The sequence below is a fragment of the Scyliorhinus torazame genome, chromosome 17 (genome assembly GCF_047496885.1).
Source record: "Scyliorhinus torazame isolate Kashiwa2021f chromosome 17, sScyTor2.1, whole genome shotgun sequence".
Classification (NCBI taxonomy): Eukaryota; Metazoa; Chordata; class Chondrichthyes; order Carcharhiniformes; family Scyliorhinidae; genus Scyliorhinus; species Scyliorhinus torazame.
Genome location: NC_092723.1, coordinates 188324142 through 188337908, shown reverse-complemented (window position 1 = coordinate 188337908; position 13767 = coordinate 188324142). Strand labels below are relative to the sequence as shown.

The following is a 13767-nucleotide window of genomic DNA, read 5'->3' as shown; positions in this document are numbered from 1 at the left end:
GGCATCAGCAATTAGAGACGGTGGGTAAGTGGGGGGAGGGGTTGGGGTGGAGAGGGTTCTGGCTTTTTCTGGTTTAGGTGGGGCTGTGTTGGGGGATATTTTTGTAAAAGTCTAAATTTACTGGATTATTCTGTAAGTTATAATTGAAAAAGTTTTCTGAATAAAAATACTTTATTAAAAAAATTTGTATTTGTGTGTTTAAAAATGATTCTTGTTTCACTTATAGTTTTTTGTGAGCTTGTGCCAGGAGGTCTGGAGACCCTGTTTGCTTATATGCATTTTTACTGAGGCTTTACAACCCTTGACATGAAGAAATGGGTTAGAAAGGGATTGGTAATTTGGTGCTGTTTCTGAGTGAGAGGGGTCCAGGCTCACAGAGAGCAGAGCAGGCAGTCAGTGCGGTCAGTGTGTATGTGCATGTCAGAGAGTGGAACAGAAGTTCTAAACTCTCGAGTAATAAATCCTGAATGACTGCCGGGGAACTGAGTTTGGAGAACATCTGTGTTTCCTGGGACATTTAAGTAATAGTGAGGTTTGGGTGTCTAAGGAAGAGAAAACAGCTGCTCAGAAATTCACCAGCGAGAAAACCATTTACAAGTGAGCCAGCTGAAGCAGAGTGCTTGCTGTTGGGACGGTGGTAAATCTTCACTGGGGTTTTGTGTCTGTAAGGATATTGCTGGGAGGAATGGAATAGTCTGGTGCTTGTATTAAAATCTTTCCAACCATTTTGTCTGGTATAATATAGTTCATTTCTCTTATTTAATAAGTGTTTTGTTCCTTGTGTTAACAGTACATCGGTAGACTCTTGTGAATGTGTACAGTAACTAACCATCACGGTTTCGAAAAATTCAAAGGACAGCACGGTAGCACAGTGGTTAGCACAGTTGTTTCACAGCTCCGGGGTCCCAAGGTTCGATTCCCGACTTGGGTCACTGTCTGTGCGGAGTCTGCACGTCCTCCCCGTGTCTGCGTGGGTTTCCTCCGGGTGCTCCGGTTTCCTCCCACAGTTCAAAGATGTGCAGGTTAGGTGGATTGGTCAATGACAAATTGCCCTCAGTGTCCAAAAAGGTTGGGTGGGGTTACGGGGTTACGGCGATAGGGTGGAGGCGTGGGTTTAAGTGGGGTGCTCTTTCCAAGAGCCGGTGCAGACTTGATGGGCCGAATGGCCTCCTTCTGCACTGTAAATTCTATGATCTATCAAGCCAGGTTTCAATCTGGGATCTGACTTGTCCAGTATTAACGTCAGCTGGGATGGTAACAATACGGGGAAAAGCAGCGGCTAATTTGTACACAGCAAGCTCTCACAAGCAGCAATGTGACTTTTACCATTTAATCTGTTTTCATCATATGAAATGAAATGAAAATCGCTTATTGTCACGAGTAGGCTTCAATTAAGTTACTGTGAAAAGCCCCTAGTCGCCACATTCCGGCGCCTGTTCGGGGAGGCTGTTACGGGAATATTAATTGAAGGATGAATGTTGGTCAAGCCACACCCACTGCAATTCTTCACAATACTGCCCTTTGTATCCACCCAGGAGGGCAGATGGGGCCCCAGTTTAACACATCATCCAAAGGACAATAAAATAGTTGTAGTGAATCAGCTGTTTGTTATAAACCCCATTTATTCCCCAAGTGTGTCCATCAGCCGGTTATAGATCAGTATTGGTATTGCCTGCCCCAGTCAATCTATCTGAGGGGGAAATGGACACTATAGTGTAGCCTGATCGAGGGTAATTTTTTTTAAATGCTAAATTGGTTCATAATTGCATAGTTAGAAATTTGAGTTTGCCATGGATACCTCAGTGGTCTGCAAGCATCCTAAATGCTTTTAAAACTAAGGTGACTCACCCTGCCTAATTTCCACTGGCGAGATTGTACGGCCTGTCAGATAACAGTGGCTCCCCCCCCCCGACCCCGGGATCTGAGCGGATATTAATCTTTTGGCCTCGTATATCTTCAATTTCTCTCAAGGCAGACTGAGCAAACACGGGAGGTTAAGGTCAGTTCTGAATCATCAGGCTGTTTTGTGTCACAGTACCTGGGATTGCAGAGTGTTGGTTATAATTGGAGCATCATTTCTCACACCATCTGCCTCCCGTATAGGAGGAAAACAATGGGCTCGCCGAGCTATTCTGCGGAGAATGTCTTCTTTGTATTTTTGGAATTATTCTATGATTTGTACCAGTGCTGTTTGAAATGGAACTCTATCTTTTGGCTTTAAGCACTTGCAGCACATTCTCTCCATTCAGTCCGTCTGCCCTCTGCAAGCAGCCCGACCACAGTTCCGCCAAACTGACTACCCTCCTCTTGAAGGACAAAACTTACCAGAGTAAATTAGCAAAGGATTTTGAGAAACTAGAGAGGACACAACAGCAAGTGTGAATGTTTCATTAACTGCAGCATGTGAGTTCAGACACACTTAACCCCTGACATGCAACACAGGAAGGGCACTATATGATTAAACCTTTAAAGTACTGTCGCAGCTTGCAAACTTTGCACTGCCTGACAATTCTGTTTTTTATAAATTTAAGGGCACCCAATTATTTATTTTTTTGTCCCAATTAAGGGGCAATTTAGCGTGGCCAATCCACCTACCCTGCACATCTTTGGGTTGTGGGGGTGAAACCCACGCAGACACTGGGTGTGCAAAAATTTCAGAGTGTTGGTTCTAAGTGTGGAGAATGTGCAAACTCCACACAGACAGTGACCCAGGGCCGGGATTCGAACCCAGGTTCTCAGCGCCGCAGTCCCAGTGCTATCCACTGCGCCACATGCCGCCCAACTGCCTGCTAATTCTAATGTTTGTGGTGTGCAAGACAGGACTGAACTCGGTGTTGAGTGGCTATGTAGCTCTGCAGAAGGCCGAGGATCATGTCAGGCTGACAGCTGGGCTGTACTACAGATTCATAGAACTGTTACGGTGCAGAAGGAAGCCATTTGGCCCATCGAGTCTGCACCAGCTCTCCAAACGAGCATCCTGGCTGTTCCCCTGCCTTTCCCCTGCTCATTGTTTCTATTTAAATAATCATCTAATGCCCTCTTGATGACCTCGATTTAATGTGTCTCCACCACACTTCCACTCATTGGGGGTGATTTTGAGTCCGCATCAGCTGTCAGTGAGAAAGGCGACAAGGGCGAAATATTCAAAGAGAATCGAAAAGCGTGATTCTCACCAGCAACTGGGCGCCAATCAGTGGCACACTCATGCAGTGTAATGCTGACTAAATTGACACAATTGACTCATCAAGGAAGAGTTAGGAATTGTCAGAACTCCTCATCACTCACTTCGATGTTCCCTTCCTTTCAGTTTTTGAGTCGGGAGAATCATGGAACCAACTGTGACCACAAGCCAGGTTTTGCCCTCCGCAGTTCAGTTAAAATAGATAAACGGTCTTTAAAGCATTGCAGACTTGTCTGAGAACAAGGAGAAGCTGAAAGAATGCTGAGAAACAGCTTCTGGAGACACACAATCAGAGTTTCTGCATGAGTCTGACAGGAGTCAGATCTTAGGGTGAATTCTCTGTTTGGGAGACTAGGCTGGATTCTCCATAGCCCGACGCCAAAATCGTGTTCGGCGATCGAGCAGGGAATGGATTTTCGCGCCGAAATCAGGGCCGGCGTGGTTTGACTCCGGTCTGCCATCATCCGCTCTCTCCAAACTGGCGTCATTGTGACACACATCGTGCGCCATTTCAATTGGCTGGCCCACCCGCGATGCTCCGCCCACAATGGGTTGAATTCCCAACAGCGTGGGGCACGTGTGGTCCCAGCGGTCAGGAACCGGGTGTGCCGGCTTCACACTGTGTCCAGCGCCTCCACGCATGGCTGGGATCCATGCTGCTGGCAGGGGGTCATCAGCTAGGTCTGGGGGGACTGGTGGGGGGGTGGGCAGGGGGTGGCCAGAGGATGGGCTGTGGGGACGAGGTTTGCAGGTAAGGTTACGCGTACGGCCGGTGCCATGTTGTACGTCATGACCGCTGCGGGTCGTCCGCCGTGCGCATGCGTGGCCAGGGACCCAGCCATTCTCCGCCCCTTTGCTGTGCGATCTGCGGGTGTTTCACGTGTTGCCGGTGCTAGCCCCTCACCGGTACTGGAATTGGTGAGGGGTCCGCACCAATTTGCCAGTCATGAAACACCACGAGTCCCATGCCGTGGTCGGCACTTAGCCGCAGGAACGGAGAATCCAGCCCATATGTTCTCCTACTGGAGGAGAATTGCAACTGATCTACCATCCGCCTGGAATGCAAATCGGGAAGCAACTCCTATTCCTTGCCGGGCAAATTTAAAGGCAGCATGGTACCACAGTGGTTAGCACCGCTGCCTCACAGCACCAGGGACCCGGATTCAATTCCGGCTTGGGTCACTGTCTGTGCGGAGTCTGCACGTTCTCCCCGTGTGTGTGTGGATTTCCTCCGGGTGCTCCGGTTTCCTCCCACAGTCCAAAGATGTGCAAGTTAGGGGGATTGGCCATGAAAAATCTCCCCTTAGGGTGGGGTTGCAGGAATAGGGTGGGGGATTGGGCCTAGATGGGTATTGATGCAGACTCGATGGGCCCAATAGCAAAGTCCTGCAGCCAGTCAACACCGCCCCCCCCCCGGCCTGCAAAGCAGCCCCTAACCCCTGGATTGCCTGGGTGCTCCACTTCTCCCCAAGTACAGGGATGACCAATCCCCCCCAGCAGGAAGCCCCTAACCATGGAGACCCCCCAGGGACCCCTATAATAGGGAGACCCCCCCATTGGCACCTGCAATAGAGACCCCCCACAGAGGCCCCCTGACTAAATGGTGCCCTCACAGATCCCTGGCTAAAGGGACCCCCACCCCACAGACACCCCTCCCAGAAAGGGATCCCTGTCTGGAAGCTAGAGAGCAGTTCAGACAGAGGCAGCAAAAAGAACTACAGCTGCAACACTGACTTTGAAGCTCCACTCATTTGGAGTCCATTCCTGGAAGGAGAACGGCTGACACCTGTATCTCAGATTTGCTAGCCATTCCTAACATTCTAGGAGTGGACTGTGAGTGACAGCTTCCACAAACCATCTACAGCCTTGATTCATTCATCTCCCCTCATGGATCAGTGACTGAAGTGGTGAAATCCCAATCTTTACAAACAATGACCACATCAAAGAGAGGTAAGTGCTTTCCAATCACACACTTGAATGATTGGAATGCACTTAGTAATTGGAATGTACTTAGTGCTTGGAATGCACTTACATCTCTTTTAAACACATCTCCTGGTATAAAGAGGCCCTGTTACCTGACACAGCAACTGACAGTAATTGGAGATGTGAGGTATGTCACCACCTGCAGCGTAGAAGGACTCTCCCATGAAGAAATTCAGGGTCACGTTACCTAAAGAGGTACTGGCAGCACCATCCTCGTCGTGCTTACAGGCTTCACCTCTGGTTGTGACGGGTGGTTGAGTTCTGCGAGCACCTCCTTGTTGAATTGTAACTGATGCACACACTGCTCCTGGCTTAAGTGGAGACAAGAAAAGTTCTCCCGGAAGACCCAAGGTGGATAAAACTTTCTGTTGGGAGCTGTACTCGTCCTCCTCCCTCTGTGAGCAACTTGTTTTCTTATTGGCTGTGCCTGCACCAACTCCCTGGCGTGCTGCATCTCACAGCCCACTCTACATACACCCCCCTCATTCCTGAAATGCCTGCCCTCATACCCTCACCAAGTGAAGCGCGAGAAGCAGCAGATACGTTATTTAGCGCCCAAAATAACATCTGACTCAATAACTTTGGCCCAAGTGTTGAGGCTGCTTTCTGAATACTGCCTCGGTAAACCTGGTTCTTCTATGAATCTTACTTCTCAAGAGTTCTATTTGGCAATAGTTGAGTGGCAGTAATTCACAACAAATCAGGTGGGTGAAATACTTACTGTCTGTGTTCCCCCTGGAAAGCTCGACAAAGAGAAAATGTGAGATAGATTTCAAAAATATTCTGACGTTTAGTAAATGAATTATAATTGGAGTTTAAATTATGCTGTGAGATAGTGGTGGATGAATGATTAATATATTTGTGTGAAACACCTCCATCTGTTATTTAAATGGATGAATTTCCCCATGGACACTGTAATTGGTTCTACCAGTTGAGTCTGAATAATTATCTAACTGATCCCAGTATAGTATTGTAATGAGCGAGACCCGCTGTCGTCAGCGATAGGAAGTTCTGCTCCAAACAAATGAGTTATACACTCTTCATATTCAGTAATACCCTTATGTACAGGTCGCTCACACGAGTGTAAGCTGAGGTGTAAATAATGGACAGAAAACGAGTGTTGATTAATATGGTCAACAGAAATGCAGTTTCTAAAGTAACAGCGAGAAAGATGTCCAGTGACTCTGATTCTAGTCATTTCAAAGCCCAAGTGTAATTTTATAGAAACTCTTTCTCACATCACTGAAATTAAACACATCAGTCACAGAGTCTGGAACAATTAGACGACAATGTTTAATGACCTGTTTACCTGTGGTTCTACCCTGCTGGGCACAATAGTTTCAGTTCTCATCAGTTTGCTGGCTCCAAACTAATTCTCTGACGTCGGTTTACATCTCAATGCAGAACGGTGGGCTTGTTACACATACATTTCTGAAAGATAAAAGAATGTATTCCCAGACCCGTTTTCCATAAATACCTTTCTCAAAGAAGAACCAAACATAAATGAATAGTTTGATATGAAGGAGCCCTCCTGAGAAAGCAGTCATGGCTAATGTTGAAGGAACATTACATGCAGCCTCTTTGAATATCTTTCTACCTCCTCAAGAAAGTGAGCCTCCCATTTGTTGCCTAAACGATGACCAATAATTGTCAATCAAGCTGCTTTTTTCCATCTCCAATATTTTTATAATTAATAGACAAATGTGTCCAAAGAAAATGAAAAGTAAACATGTTTTTCCCATTCTCCTGTAATTTCCCTCCAGGAAAATGAATCTTTAATTGTAAGGTAATTCCACAAATGGCCGTGGTCCTGGGTTTGGAAGGTGTTGTCTAAGGAACCTTGGTGAGTTCTTGCAGTGCATCTTGTAGATGGTGCACACGGCTGCCATTGTGAGTCGGTGGTGGAGAGAGTGAATGCTTGTGGAAGGGGAGCAATCGAGCGGGGCTGCTTTGTCCTGAGCTTATTGAGTGTTGTTGGAGCATTCCATCACACCCCTGACTTGTGCTTGGTGGACAGAGGACAGGGCCAGGAAGTGAGTTACTCGCTGCAGGGTTCCTATCCTCGGACCTGCTCTTGGAGAGGCAGTGGGCTGGATTTTCTGCACCCCCATACCGAAATTGCGTTTGGCGCGGGGGTGGAGAATCGACGTTTCCGACCGGATTGCGCCCGGCGCCGATCCGGCAATTCTACCGGCCCCGAAGAATCGCTCGTCCATGAATCACGCCGTGTAGTTGGGGGTCCATTGACCGGCCGATTTCCCGATGGCGTGGTTCTAACCACGTATGGCTGGTCGGGACTCAGTCTGCACCGTCCGGGAGGGGGGGCAGGGGATCCAGCAACGGTGGGGGGCGGGGGGGGCAATGGGTGGCTGGGGCAGTGATCATAGAACATAGAACATTACAGCGCAGTACAGGCCCTTCGGCCTTCGATGTTGCGCCGACCTGTGAAACCACCCTAAAGCCCATCTACACTATTCCCTTATCGTCCATATGTCTATCCAATGACCATTTGAATGCCCTTAGTGTTGGCGAGTCCACTACTGTTGCAGGCAGGGCATTCCACACCCTTACTACTCACTGAGTAAAGAACCTACCTCTGACATCTGTCCTATATCTATCTCCCCTCAATTTAAAGCTATGTTCCCTTGTGCTAGACATCACCATCCGAGGAAAAAGGCTCTCACTGTCCACCCTATCCAATCCTCTGATCATCTTGTATGCCTCAATTAAATAACCTCTTAACCTTCTTCTCTCTAATGAAAACAACCTCAGGTCCCTCAGCCTTCCCTCATAAGGGGCGAAATTCTCCCCCAACGGCGCGATGTCCACCGACTGGCGCCAAAAACGGCGCCTATCAGACGGGCATCGCGCCGGCCCAAAGGTGCGGAATGATCCGCATCTTTGGCGGCCGAGCCCCAACATTGAGGGGCTAGGCTGGCGCCGGAGGGATTTCTGCCCCGCCAGCTGGCGGAAATGGCGTTTGTTGCCCCGCCAGCTGGCGCGGAAATGCGGCGCATGCGCGGGAGCGTCAGCGGCCGCTGTCAGTTTCCCGCGCATGCGCAGTGGGGAGAGTCTCTTCCGCCTCCGCCATGGTGGAGGCCGTGGCGGAGTCGGAAGGGAAAGAGTGCCCCCACGGCACAGGCCCGCCCGCGGATCGGTGGGCCCCGATCGCGGGCCAGGCCACCGTGGGGGCACCCCCCGGGGTCAGATCGCCCCGCGCCCCCCCAGGACCCCGGAGCCCGCCCACGCCGCCTGGTCCCGCCGGTAAATACCAGCTTTGATTTACGCCGGCGGGACAGGCAATTTCTGGGCGGGACTTCGGCCCATTCGGGCCGGAGAATTGAGCGGGGGGTCCCGCCAACCGGCGCGGCCCAATTCCCACCCCCGCCCAATCTCCGGTACCGGAGACTTCAGCGGGGGCGGGGGCGGGATTCACGGCGGCCAACGGCCATTCTCCGACCCGGCGGGGGGTCGGAGAATGACGCCCAAGATCTTCCCTCCATACCAGACAACATTCTGGTAAATCTCCTCTGCACCCTTTCCAATGCTTCCACATCCTTCCTGTAATGCGGCGACCAGAATTGCACGCAATACTCCAAATGCGGCCGCATCAGAGTTTTGTACAGCTGCAACATGACCTCATGGCTCCGAAACTCAATTCCTCTACCAATAAAAGCTAACACACCGTACGCCTTCTTAACAACCCTCTCAACCTGAGTGGCAACTTTCAGGGATCTATGTACATGGACTCCGAGATCCCTCTGCTCATCCACACTACCAAGAATCTTACCATTAGCCCAGTACTCTGTCTTCCTGTTATTCCTTCCAAAATGAATTACCTCACACTTTTCTGCATTAAATTCCATCTGCCACCTCTCAGCCCAGCTCTGCAGCTTATCTATGTCCCTCTGTAACTTGTAACAGCCTTCCGCACTGTCCACAAATCCACCGACTTTAGTGTCATCTGCAAATTAATTCACCCATCCTTCTACGTCCTCCAGGTCATTTATAAAAATGACAAACAGCAGTGGCCGCAAAACAGATCCTTGTGGTACACCACTAGTAACTGGACTCCAGTCTGAACATTTCCCATCAACCACCACCCTTTGTCTTCTTCCAGCTAGCTAATTTCTGATCCAAACTGCTAAATCACCCTGAATCCCATGCCTCCGTATTTTCTGCAATAGCCTACCGTGGGGAACCTTATCAAACGCTTTACTGAAATCCATATACACCACATCAACTGCTTTACCCTCATCCACCTGTTTGGTCACCTTCTCAAAGAACTCAATAAGGTTTGTGAGGCACGACCTACCCTTCACAAAACCGTGTTGACTAACTCTAATCAAATTATTCCTTTCCAGATGATTATACATCCTATCTCTTATAAACCTTTCCAAGATTTTACCCACAACAGAAGTAAGGCTCACTGGTCTATAGTTACCGGGGTTGTCTCTACTCCCCTTCTTGAACAAGGGGACAACATTTGCCATCCTCCAGTCTTCTGACACTATTCCTGTAGACAAAGATGACTTAAAGATCAAAGCCAAAGGGTCAGCAATCTCCTCCCTAGCTTCCCAGAGAATCCTAGTATAAATCCCATCCGGCCCAGGGGACTTATCTATTTTCACACTTTCCAGAATTGCTAACACCTCCTCCTTATGAACCTCAAGCCCTTCTAATCTAGTAGCCTGAATCTCAGTATTCTCCTCGACAACATTGTCTTTTTCCTGTGTGAATACTGATGAAAAATATTCATTTAGCACCTCTCCTATCTCCTCGGACTCCACGCACAACTTCCCACCACTGTCCTTGACTGGCCCTACTCTTACCCTAGTCATTCTTTTATTCCTGACATATCTATAGAAAGCTTTAGGGTTATCCTTGATCCTACCTGCCAAAGACTTCTCATGTCCCCTCCTGGCTCTTCTTAGCTCTCTCTTTAGGTCCTTCCTAGCTAACTTGTAACTCTCGAGCGCCCTAACTGAACCTTCATGTTTCATCTTTACATAAGCCTCCTTCTTCCTCTTGACAAGTGTTTCAACTGCTTTAGTAAACCACGGTTCCCTCGCTCGACCACATCCTCCCTGACTGACAAGTACATACTTATCAAGGACACACAGTAGCTATTCCTTGAACAAGCTCCATATTTCCATTGTGCCCATCCCCTGCAGTTTTCCTCTCCATCCGATGCATCCAAAGTTTGCCTCATTGCATCATAATTGCCTTTCCCCCAGATATAACTCTTGCCCTGCGGTACATACCTATCCCTTTCCATCACTAAAGTAAACGTAATCGAATTGTGGTCACTATCACCAAAGTGCTCACCTACCTCCAAATCTAACACCTGGCCTGGTTCATTACCCAGTACCAAATCCAATATGGCCTCACCTCGCGGTGGCCTATCTACATACTGTGTCAGGAAACCCTCCTGCACACATTGGACAAAATCGGACCCATCTAAAGTACTCGAACTATAGCGTTTCCAGTCAATATTTGGAAAATTAAAGTCCCCCATAACAACTACCCTGTTGCTTTCGCTCCTATCCAGAATCATCTTTGCAATCCTTTCCTCTACATCTCTGGAACGTTTCAGAGGCCTATAGAAAACCCCTAACAAGGTGACCTCTCCTTTCCTGTTTCTAACCTCAGCCCATACTACCTCAGTAGACGAGTCCTCATCAAACGTCCTTTCTGCCACAGTAATACTGTTCTTGACTAACAATGCCACCCCTCCCCTCTTTTACCACCTTCCCTGAGCTTACTGAAATATCTAAACCCCGGCACCTGCAACAACCATTCCTGTCCCTGCTCTATCCATGTCTCCGAAATGGCCACAACATCGAAGTCCCAGGTACCAACCCATGCCGCAAGTTCACCCACCTTATTCCGGATGCTCCTGGCATTAAAGACACACTTTAAACCACCTTCCTGCCTGCCGGTTCACTCCTGCAACTTTGAAACCTTACTCATGACCTCACTACTCTCAACCTCCTGTATACTGGAGCTACAATTCAGATTCCCAAGCCCCTGCTGAACTAGTTTAAACCCTCCCGAAGAGCATTAGCAAATTTCCCCCCCAGGATATTGGTACCCCTCTGGTCCAGGTGTAGACCAGCCCGTTTGTAGAGGTCCCACCAACCCCAGAATGAGCCCCAATTATCCAGAAATCTGAAACCCTCCCTCCTGCACCATCCCTGTAGCCACGTGTTCAACTCCTCTCTCTCCCTATTCCTCGTCTCGCTATCACGTGGCACAGGTAACAACCCAGAGATAATAATTCTGTTTGTCCTAGATCTAAGTTTCCACCCTAACTCCCTGAATTCCTGCCTTACATCCCTATCCCTTTTCCTACCTATGTCGTTGGTACTTATGTGAACCACGACTTGGGGCTGCTCCCCCTCCCCCTTAAGGATCCCGAAAACACGATCCGAGACATCACGCACCCTGGCACCTGGGAGGCAACACACCAACCGCGAGTCTCTCTCATTCCGACAGAATCTCCTATCTATCCCCCTAACTATGGAGTCTCCAATGACTAATGCTCTACTCCTCTCCCCCCTTCCCTTCTGAGCAACAGGCACAGACTCTGTGCCAGAGAACTGTACCCCATGGCTTACCCCTGGTAAGCCCCCCCCCCCCCCCCCAACAGTATCCAAAGCGGTATACTTGTTACTAAGGGGAATGACCACAGGGGATCTCTGTACTGACTGCTTCCTCCCAGCCCCTCTCACCGTCACCCATCTATCTTTATTCTTCGGAGTAACTACATCCCTGAAGCTTCTATCTATGACCACCTCTGCCTCCCGAATGATCCGAAGTTCATCCAGCTCCAGCTCCAGTTCCCTAACGCGGTTTCTGAGGAGCTGGAGATGGGTGCACTTCCCACAGATGAAATCAGCAGGGACACTGACGGCGTCCCTCACTTCAAACATTCTGCAGGAGGAACATTGCACTACCTTCCCTGCCATCCCCTCTAGATAAAAAAAGAAAAAGAAAGAAAGAGCTTACCTGTTATTCACTCCACTTCTCAGCAAGCACTCACTCAGCAACCTCTGCTGATAACACCTGAGGGAAAATAAAAGAAAAAACTACTTAACAGTCACCAGCCAATCCCTTACCTGAAGGCCGTGATGTCATGGTTCAACTTCTTTCTACTTCTACCTGCTTTCAAGCCTTCCTCTTGATCTTTACAGCGGTTGGTTTTTTTTGTTTAGAGGAGGGGGTAGGGAGGGAAACACTGAAGAGGTGTTTTGGTTTAAGTGTCACTTGAACAGCTAGGGTCTCTTGCACAGGTACACCTTCAAGTTAGGGTGACCACAACGGACGTATGCAAATTTCCCCCACAACAGCCAATCAGCAGCTCCGCTCCACTGCCCTCTGCTGGATGTTTGTCTTCAAAGAGTTCAAGACCAACTTTGGACCATGGGGAGGACACCTGTTCAAGCAGCTGTAGAGTCTCTTTGGGCTGAGCCGGCTGGAACCTTTGACACGTTGGGCAATTGAGGACCGTGTTGACGATGTCCTCACTGATGCCTGGCCAATATACTGCCTCTCGGGCTCGACGGCGACACTTTTCGACCCCTAGGTGACCCTCATGGATTTGGCCGAGGACCAGCTCTCGGATGCTCTGTGGGATTACTATCCTGTCCAGCTTCATTAATATGCCGTCCACTACCGCTAGATCGTCCTTTATATTATAAAACTGGGGGCACTGCCCCTTTTGCCCACCATCCGTGAGGTGTCGCATTACCCGCTGGAGTAAAGGATCCCTGGCCGTCTCCTGACGAATTTGCACCAGTGGCCGGAAAGTTGGATGCACAAAACTTCACCTGAGCGTCCACCTGACAGACAAAGTCCGACTGCTCACACGGCGTGGTGATGGATCTAGAGAGTGCGTCGGCCACAATGAGCTCTTTGCCCGGGGTGTAGACCAGGTCGAAATCGTAGCACCGGAGTTTGAGGAAGATAAGTTGTAGCCGTGGCGTCATATCATTGAGGTCTTTTTGGATGATGTGAACCAATGGCCTGTGGTCTGTCTCGACCATGAATTTGGGGAGTCCATACACGTCATCATGGAATTTGCCAATCCCTGTGAGGAGGCCCAGGCATTCCTTTTCAATCTGAGCGTATCGTTACTCAGTAGGTGTCATGGCTCTAGAGGCACATGCGACTGGTGCCCAGGAGGAGGATTCGTCCCCCTGGAGGAGTACTGCCCCAATGCCAGCCTGGTTCGCGTCGGTGGAGATCTTCGTCTCCTTGGCAGAGCCGAAAAATGCCAGTACCGGGGCCTTGGTGAATTTCGCCCTGAGCTCACGCCACTCTTGCTCATGAGCGGGGAGTCACTAGACGTCCGTAGTTTTTTTGACAAGATTGCGGAGAGCTGTGATGTGTGATGCAAGGTTGGGGATAAACTTCCCAAGGAAATTGACCATCCCTAGGAAGCGGAGGATCGCCTTCTTGTCCTCCCGGGTCTTCATGGCGTTGATCGCCGCCACCTTGTCTGCATCTGGCCGCACACCGAACTGCGAAATATGGTCGCAAGGAACTTTATTTCTGCTTGACCGAACGAGCGTTTGGCTCTATTGAGTCGGAGGCCATGC

The 13767-nt window shown here is 49.3% G+C and overlaps 1 long non-coding RNA gene across 1 annotated transcript in view; it reads right to left on the bottom strand.

Annotated features, from left to right (window-relative positions):
- LOC140394520 (uncharacterized) overlaps positions 1–12234 on the bottom strand; it is an 86064-nt gene extending 73830 nt beyond the window's left edge. Inside the window, exons 1-2 of the long non-coding RNA XR_011935895.1 lie at positions 12176–12234; positions 6474–6595 (exon numbers count right to left, since the gene is read on the bottom strand). This is a non-coding gene — a long non-coding RNA (uncharacterized lncRNA). The remainder of the gene's footprint in view (positions 1–6473; positions 6596–12175) is intronic.
- Between the last annotated feature and the right edge of the window lie 1533 nt (positions 12235–13767).